Source organism: Wolffia australiana, chromosome 1 (assembly GCF_029677425.1).
Source record: "Wolffia australiana isolate 7733 chromosome 1, ASM2967742v1".
NCBI lineage: Eukaryota > Viridiplantae > Streptophyta > Magnoliopsida > Alismatales > Araceae > Wolffia > Wolffia australiana.
Genome location: NC_135835.1, coordinates 19,540,545 through 19,552,684, shown reverse-complemented (window position 1 = coordinate 19,552,684; position 12,140 = coordinate 19,540,545). Strand labels below are relative to the sequence as shown.

General features: G+C 48.6%; 1 non-coding gene across 1 annotated transcript; it reads left to right on the top strand.

The window, feature by feature from the left end:
- The first annotated feature begins 4,290 nt into the window (after nucleotides 1-4,290).
- Nucleotides 4,291-4,398, top strand: LOC144714273 (small nucleolar RNA R71). The gene has a single exon (XR_013584299.1). It is a non-coding gene; the product is annotated as a small nucleolar RNA R71 (small nucleolar RNA).
- Nucleotides 4,399-12,140: the final 7,742 nt, after the last annotated feature.

Here is a 12,140-nt window from a genome sequence, read left to right as displayed (position 1 = left end):
CCCCTCCTTGCTGATATGGTGGCCTAGAACGATCCCCCTGCCCACCGTATTTGATCAATAAAAGGCAGAGGATAATGGTCCTTTTTTGTTGCTAGATTTAACTTCCGATAATCTATGCATACTCGTCAACTCGATGCTACCCTAGTTTGGATCTCTTCTCCATCCTGATTCTTTTGAACAGTAATTCCTATTTTTTTGGGTACTACATGAATTGGAGTAACCCACTTACTATCTGAAATTGGGTAAATGAATCCCGCTTTCAGCCATTTGGTGATTTCTTTTGACACCACATCATAAAGATAAGGGTTTAGTCTACGTTGATGTTGTAATCAGGGCTTGGATCCTTCCTCGATAAAAATTCTATGCTGACAGACATCAGGGCTGATTCCCTTGATGTCGTCTATGGTCCACCCAATAGAGCTCTTGTGCTGTCGTAATACATCTAATAGGTTAACTTCCTGCTCCATGGTGAGGGTCGAAGAGATGATCACAGGATACATCTTTCTTGGACCTAAGAAAGCATATTTAAGATGAGAAGGAAGAGGTTTCAATTCTAATTCATCAGTGGGCATAGATATGTAGTCATTCATACTTTCACCCTTCGTTTCATTGCGGTCATCCTTCTCCCCCTCATAAACATTCTCATTCACTACCATCACATCATACATTACGTTCTCTATGGCATCGCATTCATCATCATCATCATTTAAGGAACATGTATAGATATCTTCCTCGCTACTATTAGGGTATTTCATTAATTGAGAAATTGGTAATTCAACCTCCTCTTTTCCCATGCGCAATTTAATTTTTCCTTCATTCTAATCAGTGTTCACTCTTGCGGTAGCTAGAAATGGGCGTCCTAAAATAATGGGTGCATGACTAATTTTTCCTGAAATTTTTACATCCACTACTATAAAATCCACTGGAAATGAGCACTTTTCTACTTTCATAACCACATCCACCAGCTGACCACTTGGTCTTCTAATTGATCCGTCCGCTAACTGTAATTCTAAATTTACTGGTTGTAGTTCACCAAATTTAAAGGTCTCGAATAAAGCCTTAGGCATAATATTCACACTTGCTACTAAATCAAGTAAGGCTTTGGTGAATACTTCTCCTCTAATCTCACATTTAATCACTAGTGCTCCCGGATCTTTGCGCTTTTGAGGTAATTCATGCAAAAATATTGAACTAATATTCTCAGAAAGTTGAATCCTCTTTTGCTTCCTAGGGGGTGTGCTCAGTTTTTTCACAAATTTGGAATAATCAGGGATGTACTGTATTGCATCTAAAACAAGAACTTTAACAGTGGTCTCTTTCAAATACACAAGAAGTGGGCTATCTTTTGATTTTTCTTTCTTTGCTTGTAAGGCACTAGGAAAAGGGATAGGCGGGCAATATGCTTTTGGGTCGGGTTCCTTTTCCAGATTTTCCTCTACCCCTATTTCTTCACCTTTTTCTAGTTCCTCTAACTTATCCTCTACTTCCTTTTGTTTTTCTACAGCTGCAAATGGATTAGACAGTTCTCTCCCACTTCTAAGTTTCGATACAACACTTAACTCTCCTTCTTCTTGTTTTTCAGTCATGACATGCACATTATGAATATGCTCATTCGCTATGCTACACATGTCATCATGATGTAATACGATCGGCCGGGATCGATCGGCTCGTATTACGCCACAGGGATATGATGAATGAATTCGTGAAATGCAAATCGACGAAGGAAAACAACAGTGAATAAGCAGCGGAGACGCCGACAAGTAAGAGTGTAAGTTCACGCCGATCAGTGAAGAGAGAGAGATCCTAGGATCAAACCCCCAATGACCCGTGAGACCGACTAGACGACTAATTAGTGAAGGGCGTTTTACGACCCAGTAATGTCCGGCGTCTAGATCAGGTGATTACCCTGTCAACCACAAGAATTTTTACACTCGACGAGGGTGGCTATCCTATCCGAGAATAGTAGTGAGAGTTATAGCAAAGGACACGATAGCAGACGACGAGACTGCAGAAAATAATGATACTGGTAAGATGCAGGGGAGACGAGCAGGTACCTGATTATCGCTAATCCACAGCGTAAAGATCTCTTCCGAGTTGACGACGGGGTGCGGACGGCATCATTGGTGGCGAACGCTCAGACGAGGATGGCTCTCAGGGACGATGGCCCCCAAACGGGCAAGATGCTAGCCTGGTGTCCAACGATCATGGTGAGAGAGACGACGGGGCGTTGCTCGTGTCGGCGTGGAAAGCTCGGGGCACCGTGCAATGTCGGCTGAGGTCGCGCGGCGCGCGTGTAGGCAGGCGAGCACACGAGGGCGCTCAGAGGGGTCGGCACACAGGCGTGCGTGCGGCGCTCGTAGGCGGGCGGGCGTGCGAGCGTTGGGCGGGGCGCGTGCGACCAGCGCGCGGCAGGTAGGCCGCGGACGCGCGTTGTGGGCGGGGACTCGCGGCTGAGACTCGTACGTAGGCGAGCGGGGGTAACGGTGTGGCAGCGAGGACGGGTGCGGTGGCCGCGAGCGGGATGAGCGGCGACGGTGGCAGACTTGGCATGCGGCAACGGCGGGCGGAGGGCGTCCACACGCGTGGGGCGTCAGGGTGGGCTAGAATGCAGCCGAAGACGGTGACGGCGGGATTCTTGGCAGCGATCGGTGGTTCTTGATGCCTGGTTCGGCCTTCTCGGATGTGGACAACCAAGAACGCCCAAGAAAGGAGATTCTAGGATGATCTTGGACCAAGGAAAAGCTTTCTTGATTGACAACCAACCGAGAGATGATCAGGAGCCGGAGATTCTTGAGGGGCTTGGCGAAGCCTGGGCGTGGCTCTGGGGAATCCCTGAGGTGGGTGAAGGAATCGAAGACGTTCTTGGACCTTTGAGCTCCTCCGGAGTGATCTCGACGACGGAGCCTCCTTGACCACGCGCAGACGATCTTCTTAAATCTTTACTCGTGCCGGAGTGATCTCGACGGCACGCTTGTACACGTTCCCTCGGAGTGATCTCGACGAGAGAGACGTGGGCTCTACACCACGGAGTAATCTCGATGTGGGTGAGGTTAGCCAAACCTCTTACACTACTCTCTCTACGATAGGGGAGATACAAGTTTGAAAATTCTTCAACAAATGACTCCAAAGAGTTCCTTGGGCATGCCATCCCCTTATATAATGAGGATGGGTGCCAAGTGAACGTGGGGAGAGGACGAACCGTCGCGAGACGTGGTTCGACCTCTCCTTCCAAATTTGAAATACAAATAAAATGAGTAAAGAACGACAAAGGGCGGGGCCCAACATTGGCCCAGTCCATAAAATCCAGAGATACAAACAAGCGAGAAATAACATAAGAAAATAAAGTGCTTACGCGGGGTACTTGAACCCCGGATGGCGCGCGTCGACTCGAGCCGCTCGACGTGGTTGCTGGCGTCCCTTCGTGCCGTCGTCTCGATGGTCCTCCATCACATCAACATAAAGTAAATTACTAGGATTAATACAGGCCTGAGGAGGGAGTTTACCTGGTTTGGCGCCCATCTTCACGGGGTTTTCACAAGTACCTTGTGGTGCTCCACCATGCACAAATTGTTAACCGATGTGAAGGCCGACCTCCGCCTTGAGCTTTTCCATCTCCCGCCGATGCCTCTCCTCCATTTCTTCGAAAAGCTTGATCATCCTCTTCTTCTCTTCTTGCAGCTCCTCGATTACCTTGGTGAGAGTCGCATTAGTGGGATCTGAAAAATTTCGGTAGGGTTGATAATGTTGTTGGTGATGTGGATTGTTGGCCTTTGGTTGAAACTGTTGTTGGGGTGGTCGATTGTTATTGTTCCATCCCCTAAGTTTCCTCTAGCGGCCCATTGACCATTCCCTTCCTGCCTGCCTATAGCATTCACTTCTGAAATCATAGGGCATTCCTCTTCAGTGTGGCTATCACTTGAGCACATTTCACATCGATTTATTTGGTTGTGTGCTCCTCCACTATTCTGCCCCTGCCATAATGAGATCATTTTTTCATTCATATTTTCCATGACCTTTCCCATCACGACACCTATCTGTTTTTCAATTCGATCCATAGTAATCTGGGGTTCAACCCCCCTAACATCCAATAATCCACCTTTTTGAGGAGTAACCCTAACATGATCGGAGGCATCTTGGTGATAGGCTAAATTGTCGGACATCTTTTGTAGGAGTGCCATGGCTTCATCTTAGTACATATCTGCTATTGCTCCTCCGCATGAAATATCAACCCTTCCTTTTTCGACATCATTCAAGCCTTCATAAAAAATTTGCACTAGCTCCCATTTTTGAATGCCATGGTGGGGGCATTTCCTAATGAGCCCCATCAATCACTCCCATGCTTCGCTAAAGGTATCATTTCCCTGCTGAAAATTTCTAATCTCCCTTCTGAAAGAGTTTGTCCTCGCCACTGTATAATATCTCTTTAGAAAGCTTTTCTCCATATAATTCCAAGATTCAAAATTTGTCCCTAATGTTCTAAACCAATCCTTGGCTCTATCCTTAAGGGCATGAGGGAATAGTTTCATTCTCATAGCTTCCTTTGAAATTCTGGGATAAGTGCACCTATCACAGGCTTTGTAAATTTTTTCTAAGAAGTCATAGGGCTCTTCGTTTGCCTTCCCTAAAAAGGATGGTAATAACTGAAATTGGTGTGAATCAATCCTAGACATCACATCATCTCTAATAGGAGCAGATACCCTGGTCAAGATGGGGGTTTCAGCTGGTGTGGAATACTCTCTGATCCTCCTACGTCCATCGTTAACTACCTCAGGATTTCCTGTTCCATTGCCTATTGGGTCCATTGCTAAGGTTCTAATCAACGTCTCCTCTACGAATGTAGGTTTGGTGAAAGATAATTCGGGTGTGGTAGAGCCTACTACAGGGGAATTTCTGTCATTGCTACCTGATTCAAATCCAGACCTAACCTTCATACAAAACCACTAATTCAAACACAACACCCGTTAGTCGTTAGCCACCAAATCACTTTTTAATTTAAAATTGATAACAAGGATAATTATCAAAAATTCGATCAACACTTGCCCAATTTCGTTTATGAATAAAGGTATGTTAAATTCCTTAGCGTTGCTTCCCCGGCAACGGCGCCAATTGATAAGCCAAAAATAGGGGTAGAAATTATGCAGTTTTAGCCCTTGTCGTTGTAAATTTTGGCTTATGCAATAAAATTTATAAAGACTCTTCTTAAAGTGTACAGTGATAAGTACGAGTGTCGTCCAAGGGAAGCTCGCAAGGAATTCAATTTGATGGTTTTCTTAGTAGTTTAACCCTAATTAGAGTGAATTTGATCTTCAACGAGGATCATTCACCCTAATTAGAAGAGAAATTTAGAAAGGGGGGTAGAAGAAATGAGATGAAAAGAAGAAATGACGAGCTCTAAATTGCCTTCTTTGATCCAAATAAAATGGTCAAAGAAGTCAATTAGAGAGGTTGGAAGAAATTTTTTATTTGAGTTTGGTTGGTTTTGTGAGTTTGCTGATTCAGAAATGAAATGGGGGAACTTTAATCTCCTAAAAATTAAATCTATTTTTTTAGAATTTTTCTTTGGGAATGCACTTGAATGACTAGTTAAATTCCTCACTTTCTCCTCTCAATCCTAATCAGGGCTTGTACATGCCGCTCAAGCCAAGCGATTTAGAAGTTCAGATCAGAGTCAAGAAGAAGGAACAAACAACTTAACTAATTTCATTCAAAATGCATCAAAATTCAAATACAATGAAGGGAAAAAGTACCAAACAGGTTGATCCAGGCTGGGGCTCCTCTCTGTCTTGTAGCTGTGATAGAGAACCATCAACAATGATCCCTCCCTCTCGAAATTGGGCTTTTATACCTAAGTAAAATGGAATAAATTACCATTTTACCCCTTACGAGTATTTAAATTTTATCTATCAATGCAGGCCTGATCTCAATGATCCAACCGTACAGATAGAAAGAGGGTTCAAGACGATCAAATCCATAAAAGAATCATCTCAATCGGAGTTCTGTATCAAAAGTTATGAATAAATGAATTTAGACCAATGTTAACCATTCAATTAATTCATTTATTCATTTCTTTATTTCTCCTAACCGCAGGCTGACGTGTGGCCATTTTATTGGCGGCGACTTTCCAAATTCTTCCGGCGGGTGCTCTCTCCTTGCGCCATGTACCCCCCTGTGAAAATAAGAAAACAAAAGAATAATTCAAAAAGCGGGATTTGCGTACATTTCGCTACGCACCTTTGCGTGCGTCTGGACGCGGAAACTTCCATTGACAATGCGCCATGTCACCACCCGTGCGTGCACGTCGCATGCGCCCCACGGGCGGTGAACTTACCTCCCAGAGCTTCTCTCTCTTCACGCCCCATCCGATTCTCATTTGACGGCCAAGAGAGTGCCACGTCGACACGCGAGAGACTCCGTGCTGTTTTTTTTCGACGAAACCCTTTATAAAATTAAAAGTTGCAAGTGAACGCCGCCCTAAAGTATTTGTGTCTCTATCCTTCCCGCATTCTCTCTCGTCCGCTTTTCTTCTAAAACATTAAAACAATAAAACTGGTAATTGCAATAAAACCCTACAAAATTTTAAATTGGATCTTTACGCCTGCAGTGGCGACTGAGAGCTGTTTTCAGGGTCTTTTTGCAACCGAAGTTTGTAAAATGCCCCTTCAGTGTTCATAAATTATAAATTCCAAAAAAGCTTTTTTTTCTTAGAATAAATGCATTTCCTCTTCAAATAAATTCCAAAAAAATCCTAAAAATTTGTAAAAAATTCTAGAAAATTCACTAATTCATTCCCATGCTGATAAATGTGGAAATAAAATATTAAATTTGCCATTTTCATTCATAAATAGTTATTTCGAGCTTCCATAAATCCTTTAAAATTCATAGAATTAACAGAAAACTAGGGAAAAATCAGAAATCACTTGAAAACACTATTTTCATGTAAATATGTGATAACATCCCCATTTTAAGCTCTTTAAATGCATAAAATTGTGCTAATAACATGAAATAAAGACAGAAATTAGGGTGTTATCATGGGCTTGGCCTATAGCCTAGTGGAGAGTAACGAATACTCTCATGACGATACTACCCCGGGTGAGCAGCACTAGCTCATCCGCGAGTTCCACTCCTAGGGCGGCATCAGGGTGGACACGAGGAACCCCGGCGACACCCGGACCGGCCACTCCGCGGCCCCTGCCCCGGCGCCCGCTTCGGCACCGTCGACCCCCTCCGTGGTGTCGACCGCTAGGGCACCGGTAGCCGCCCGTGAGCCCATGTAGTGCTTTGAGTGCAAGGGGTTTGGACATCGCCGCACTGAGTGTCCCTCGCTCCTGCACATGGACATTCACGGGAACCCGCTAGACACCCTGCCGGAGGACGACTTGGAAGTGGACGAGTACCCCGGGGAGTGCCCCGAAGGGGAAGATTACGAGGAACCCCTCGGCTACATACAGATCACCCCGGTACCCCCAGCCCCGTCCCAGCCCGTTGTGACCCTATGCATACAGCACGTCCCGTCACCACCCCACCAGCGGGATCGGCCCCGGTGGCCATCGCCATTCCCCGGACAAACACAGGTCCCGTCGAGCCCCCTCCAGCAGCGCCCTCGCGTGCCCCCACTCCGGCCCCGAAGCCGCCCACTCCGGGAAGTGCGGACACTACTCAGCGCACTTCCATCTTTTACTTGTACATGAAGATTGCCAGGCGCACATACAAGCTTATCGTGGATTGCAGAAGCTGTGTCAACGCCATATCCGAGGACACAGCTCGCAAGCTAGGGCTCACGTTAGTACCGCACCCGACGCCGTACAACGTGTCTTGGATCAACGCATCCACCCTCCCGGTACGGAGCAGTGCCATGTTGCGTTGAAGATGAGCACGTACAATGAGCAGGTGCTCTGTGGCGTACTACCAATGAAAATTGGTAGTATCATTCTTGGACGACCATGGTTGTTTGACCATGACGTCCAACTAGCGGGACGAGCGAACACATGCTCATTTATCTATGGGGGTAGGCGCCTTATATGGTACCCCTCGACCCGCGCTCACACCCCCCAGACAGCACCTACTATCGGACAAGAGGCCCCACCTCCGACACCGGTCATCACTAATGGGTGCATATTTAGAAGAGGCCTAGAGCCCGTCGAGGACACACTACCGGTCTGCTTCGCACTCGCCATCTCACCATCATCGGCACCAGAGGAGACGGAGCCCAAAGACCCTGAGGGGTCCCGGTTAGTAGCAGAATTCACGGACGTATTTCCTGCCGAGCTCCCTTGTGAGCTTCCTCCACTACGGAACATCCAGCACGCGATAGACTTAGTTCCGGGAGCTTCTCTCCCAAATCTACCTCACTACCGGATGGATCCAGTCAAGTACGAGGAATTGCACGGGCAAGTGAAGGAGCTACTCTCCAAAGGATTGATCAGGGAGAGCCTTAGCCCGTGCGCCGTACCGGCCCTACTCGCACCCAAGAAGGACGAGACTTGGCGCATGTGTTGTGACTCTCGGGCCATCAACAAGATTACGGTGAAGTACCGTTTCCCAATCCCTAGGATACAGGACTTGTTCGATGAGATGGTCGGAGCCACTATCTTTTCAAAGATAGACCTTCGGAGTGGATATCATCAGGTTAGGATCCGACCTGGAGACGAATGGAAGACGGCGTTCAAGATCAAGGCCGGATTATACGAGTGGAACGTCATGCCATTCGGGCTCTCGAACGGCCCGAGTACATTTCAGCGGCTCATGAACGAGGTGCTCCGCCCGTTCATAGGGAAGTTTGTCGTCGTATATTTCGACGACATACTAGTTTACAGTGCTACGAGGGACGAGCACCTCCAGCACCTTCAGCTAGTGTGCGCCATGTTGCGCCACGAGAAGCTGTACGCTCACCCGAAGAAGTGTAGCTTCTTCGTATTCGAGGTATCCTTCCTGGGATTCATCTTGTCAGCAAGAGGAGTCGCCGCTGACCCCGCCAAAGTGGAGGCGATCACCACTTGACCGAAATTAAAGAACGTGCACAACGTTCGTAGCTTCATAGGACTCGCCACCTTCTACAGGAGATTCGTGCCGGGTTTCCGCGGTGTCACGGCACCCCTCACGGACCTCCTCAAGAAGGAGCACTTCGAGTGGACCCCAACAGCAGATCACGCCTTCGAGCTAGTGAAGAAGCTCATGACGAAGGCACCGGTACTCCGGTTACCTGACTCATGCGACGCCTCGACGGTCGGTATAGGGGGAGTCCTCAGCCAGGAAGGACACCCCATAGAGTATTTCAGCGAGAAGCTGAACGACACGCGCCGGCGATACGACAACTACGTCAGAGAGTTCTACGCCCTAGTCCAGTCATTACACCACTGGCGTCACTACCTCCTCCCGAAGGAGTTTGTCCTTTTCTCGGATCACAGCGCCTTGCGCCATCTCCACGACCAGCGCAAGGTCAGCGATCGTCATGCGCGCTGGATCGCGTACTTATAGGATTTTACTTTTGTCGTTCACCACAAGAAGGGCAAAGAGAACGTAGTAGCTGATGCCCTGAGTAGGAGACCACTAATCCTGAACATGATGAGGTCTCAAGTCCTCAGATTTGAGCAGTTACGCGATGACTACTTCGAGTGTCCTGACTTCGGGAAAATCTTCACGCAGGTTCGTGACGATACAATCCCAAAATCCCGAGATTATTACATCGACGACGGGTACCTCTTCCGCGGCAAGAGGCTATGCATACCCCGGACATCACAACGAGATTTCTTAGTATGGGAGATGCACGTCGGCGGCTTGAGCGGACACTTCGGCGTCAACAAGACCATCCTAGAGATAGAGCAGCGGTTCTTCTGGCCATCTCTGAAGCGAGATGTAGGGAAAATTGTCTCCCAATGCTCCACGTGTTCGAGGGCCAAAATGACGAAGCAGAACACCATCCTCTACATGTCACTACCCGTTCCCGATAGGCCATGGGAGGACATCAGCATCGATTTTGTCTTAGGATTACCTAAGACCCTTAGGAACCATGAGTCCATCATGGTGGTTGTCGACCACTTCTCGAAGATGGCACACTTCGTGCCATGCTCGAAAGCATCTGACGCATCTCGAGTCGCTCGACTCTTCTTTGATCACGTAGTTAGGTTACACGGTGTACCTAAGACCATCGTCTTGGACCGAGACATTAAGTTCACTAGCTACTTCTGGAAGACTCTTTGGGTTCTCATGGGGACCCAACTAAAGTTTTCCACCGCGTATCATCCTCAGACGGATGGTCAGACGGAGGTTACCAACCACAGTCTAGGTAACCTCCTTAGGTCATTAGTGGGTGAGAACCTTAGGACGTGGGATCAAGTCCTACCCCGCGCCGAATTCGCCTTCAACCACTCGGTGAACCGCATGACGGGAAAGGCCCCATTCGAGATAGTTTACGGTCAACTTCCGAGGAAGCCCATTGACCTTATCCCCTTAGATACATGTAGTAAAATTTCTAATGATGCATATGATTTTGCGAACGAACTTAGGAGCATGCATGAGCATATCCATTCACCCATTTCATCCCTCAATGAGCAATACAAGGCTGCCGCCGACAAGGGACGTAGGTCCAGTATATTCTCAGAGGGCGATCTAGTGATGGTTAGATTGAGGCCTGAGAGACACTCTCCAGGGGTCGCTACGAAGCTTCATGCTCGTAGTGCCGGGCCTTTCCGAGTAGCCCAACGGATGAACGACAATGCATATGTCGTGAGCATTCCTCCTAGTTGGGGAATTAGTTCTACCTTCAACGTCTGTGATTTGGTCCGATATCATCCCTTGCCACCCATCGAAGAGCCTCACAGCCACTCGAAGATTGAAAGTGAAGTGAGTGAGAGCACACACATTCCCTTTCCCCAACCCACTCATATGCGACAAGAAAAGATAGAAACGGTACTACAGGAAGTAATTAACGCTGTAGGGCATCGAGTGGATCGCACATTCCTGGTGCACTGGCAGGGACGTTCGACATCGGACGACACATGGATCACGGAGGACGACCTACGACGACATCGACCCGACCTGCTCCAACTCATCGACGACATCGTGGAGGCCAGGGCTCTTCCCGCCCCGGGAGGATGACGGGGGACCATCGCGATGATACCGACACGAGAGATGTTCGACCGCTCCGAGCCGCTCGTGCCGACGCCCGTGACCCGGAGTTCAAGTACTCCAAGTAAGTTTTCTTGTTATTTATTTAAGTGACAATTTCAGACCGAGTCGTGTACTGGACCGGTCCCGTCTTTGATGCTTTGTTCGCTTTTATGAAATGCCATGTAAAGAGGAGGGCCACGTCACGTGACGGACCCCTCCCCTTAGTCTCGTCTCTTGGAACCCTCCTATATAAAGGGGAGGCATGCCCAAGGACAAGAAAAGAGAGTCTTTGTGAAACCAACCCTCTTTTTGCAATGTTTTAAGTTTTTCTTATCGATTAAGTCAAGAATAGAAGGTAGTCGTCTTCCTCCTCCGGCAAGTCCTTTCAGCTTCTGTGGAGACCATCCAGCTTCCCTTGGAGAGATCAGAATTGCCATTGCCCCGCCTGTGGAAGGACGACCCCGCCGGCAACGAACCGCTGCATCCGCGCCTCCCCTCAACCGCTCCGCTCCCAGTTCGTCATTTCTCGGGTCGCCATTCACTTCCCGGTGGCACCAGTCCGTACGCAGCCCCCTTGCAGTTGCGGGCAACTCATCCGCCAGCATCCCATGGCATCGCTCCGCCCGCTGTCCCCTCGCGGTCGCGGGTACCTCTGCCACCGGCTCTCCTTAGCACTATTCCTCGCGCTGCCACCTCGCAGTCGCAGATAATTCCTCTGTCGGCTCCCCCTGGTGCCGCCCACGACCGCTGCCGCGTGAAATCACAGGCTGTTCCTCCGCCGATCTCCCCTGACTGCTGTAGACGACGTCCGTTCCCCGCGGCCTCCTCACAGTTGCGGTCGCCGATAATTCCTCTGCCGGTTTCCCTTGGTGCCGACCTCGACCGTTGCCCGCGCGAAATCACGGGCTGTTCTTCCGCCAGCCTCCCCGCCTGCTGTAGACGACGTCCGTTCCCCGCAGGCCTCTCTGCGTGGGTGACCGCCGTGGCCGGTTTGCAAACACCGGAGTCACTCTACGATTATTATCTGCGGCGAG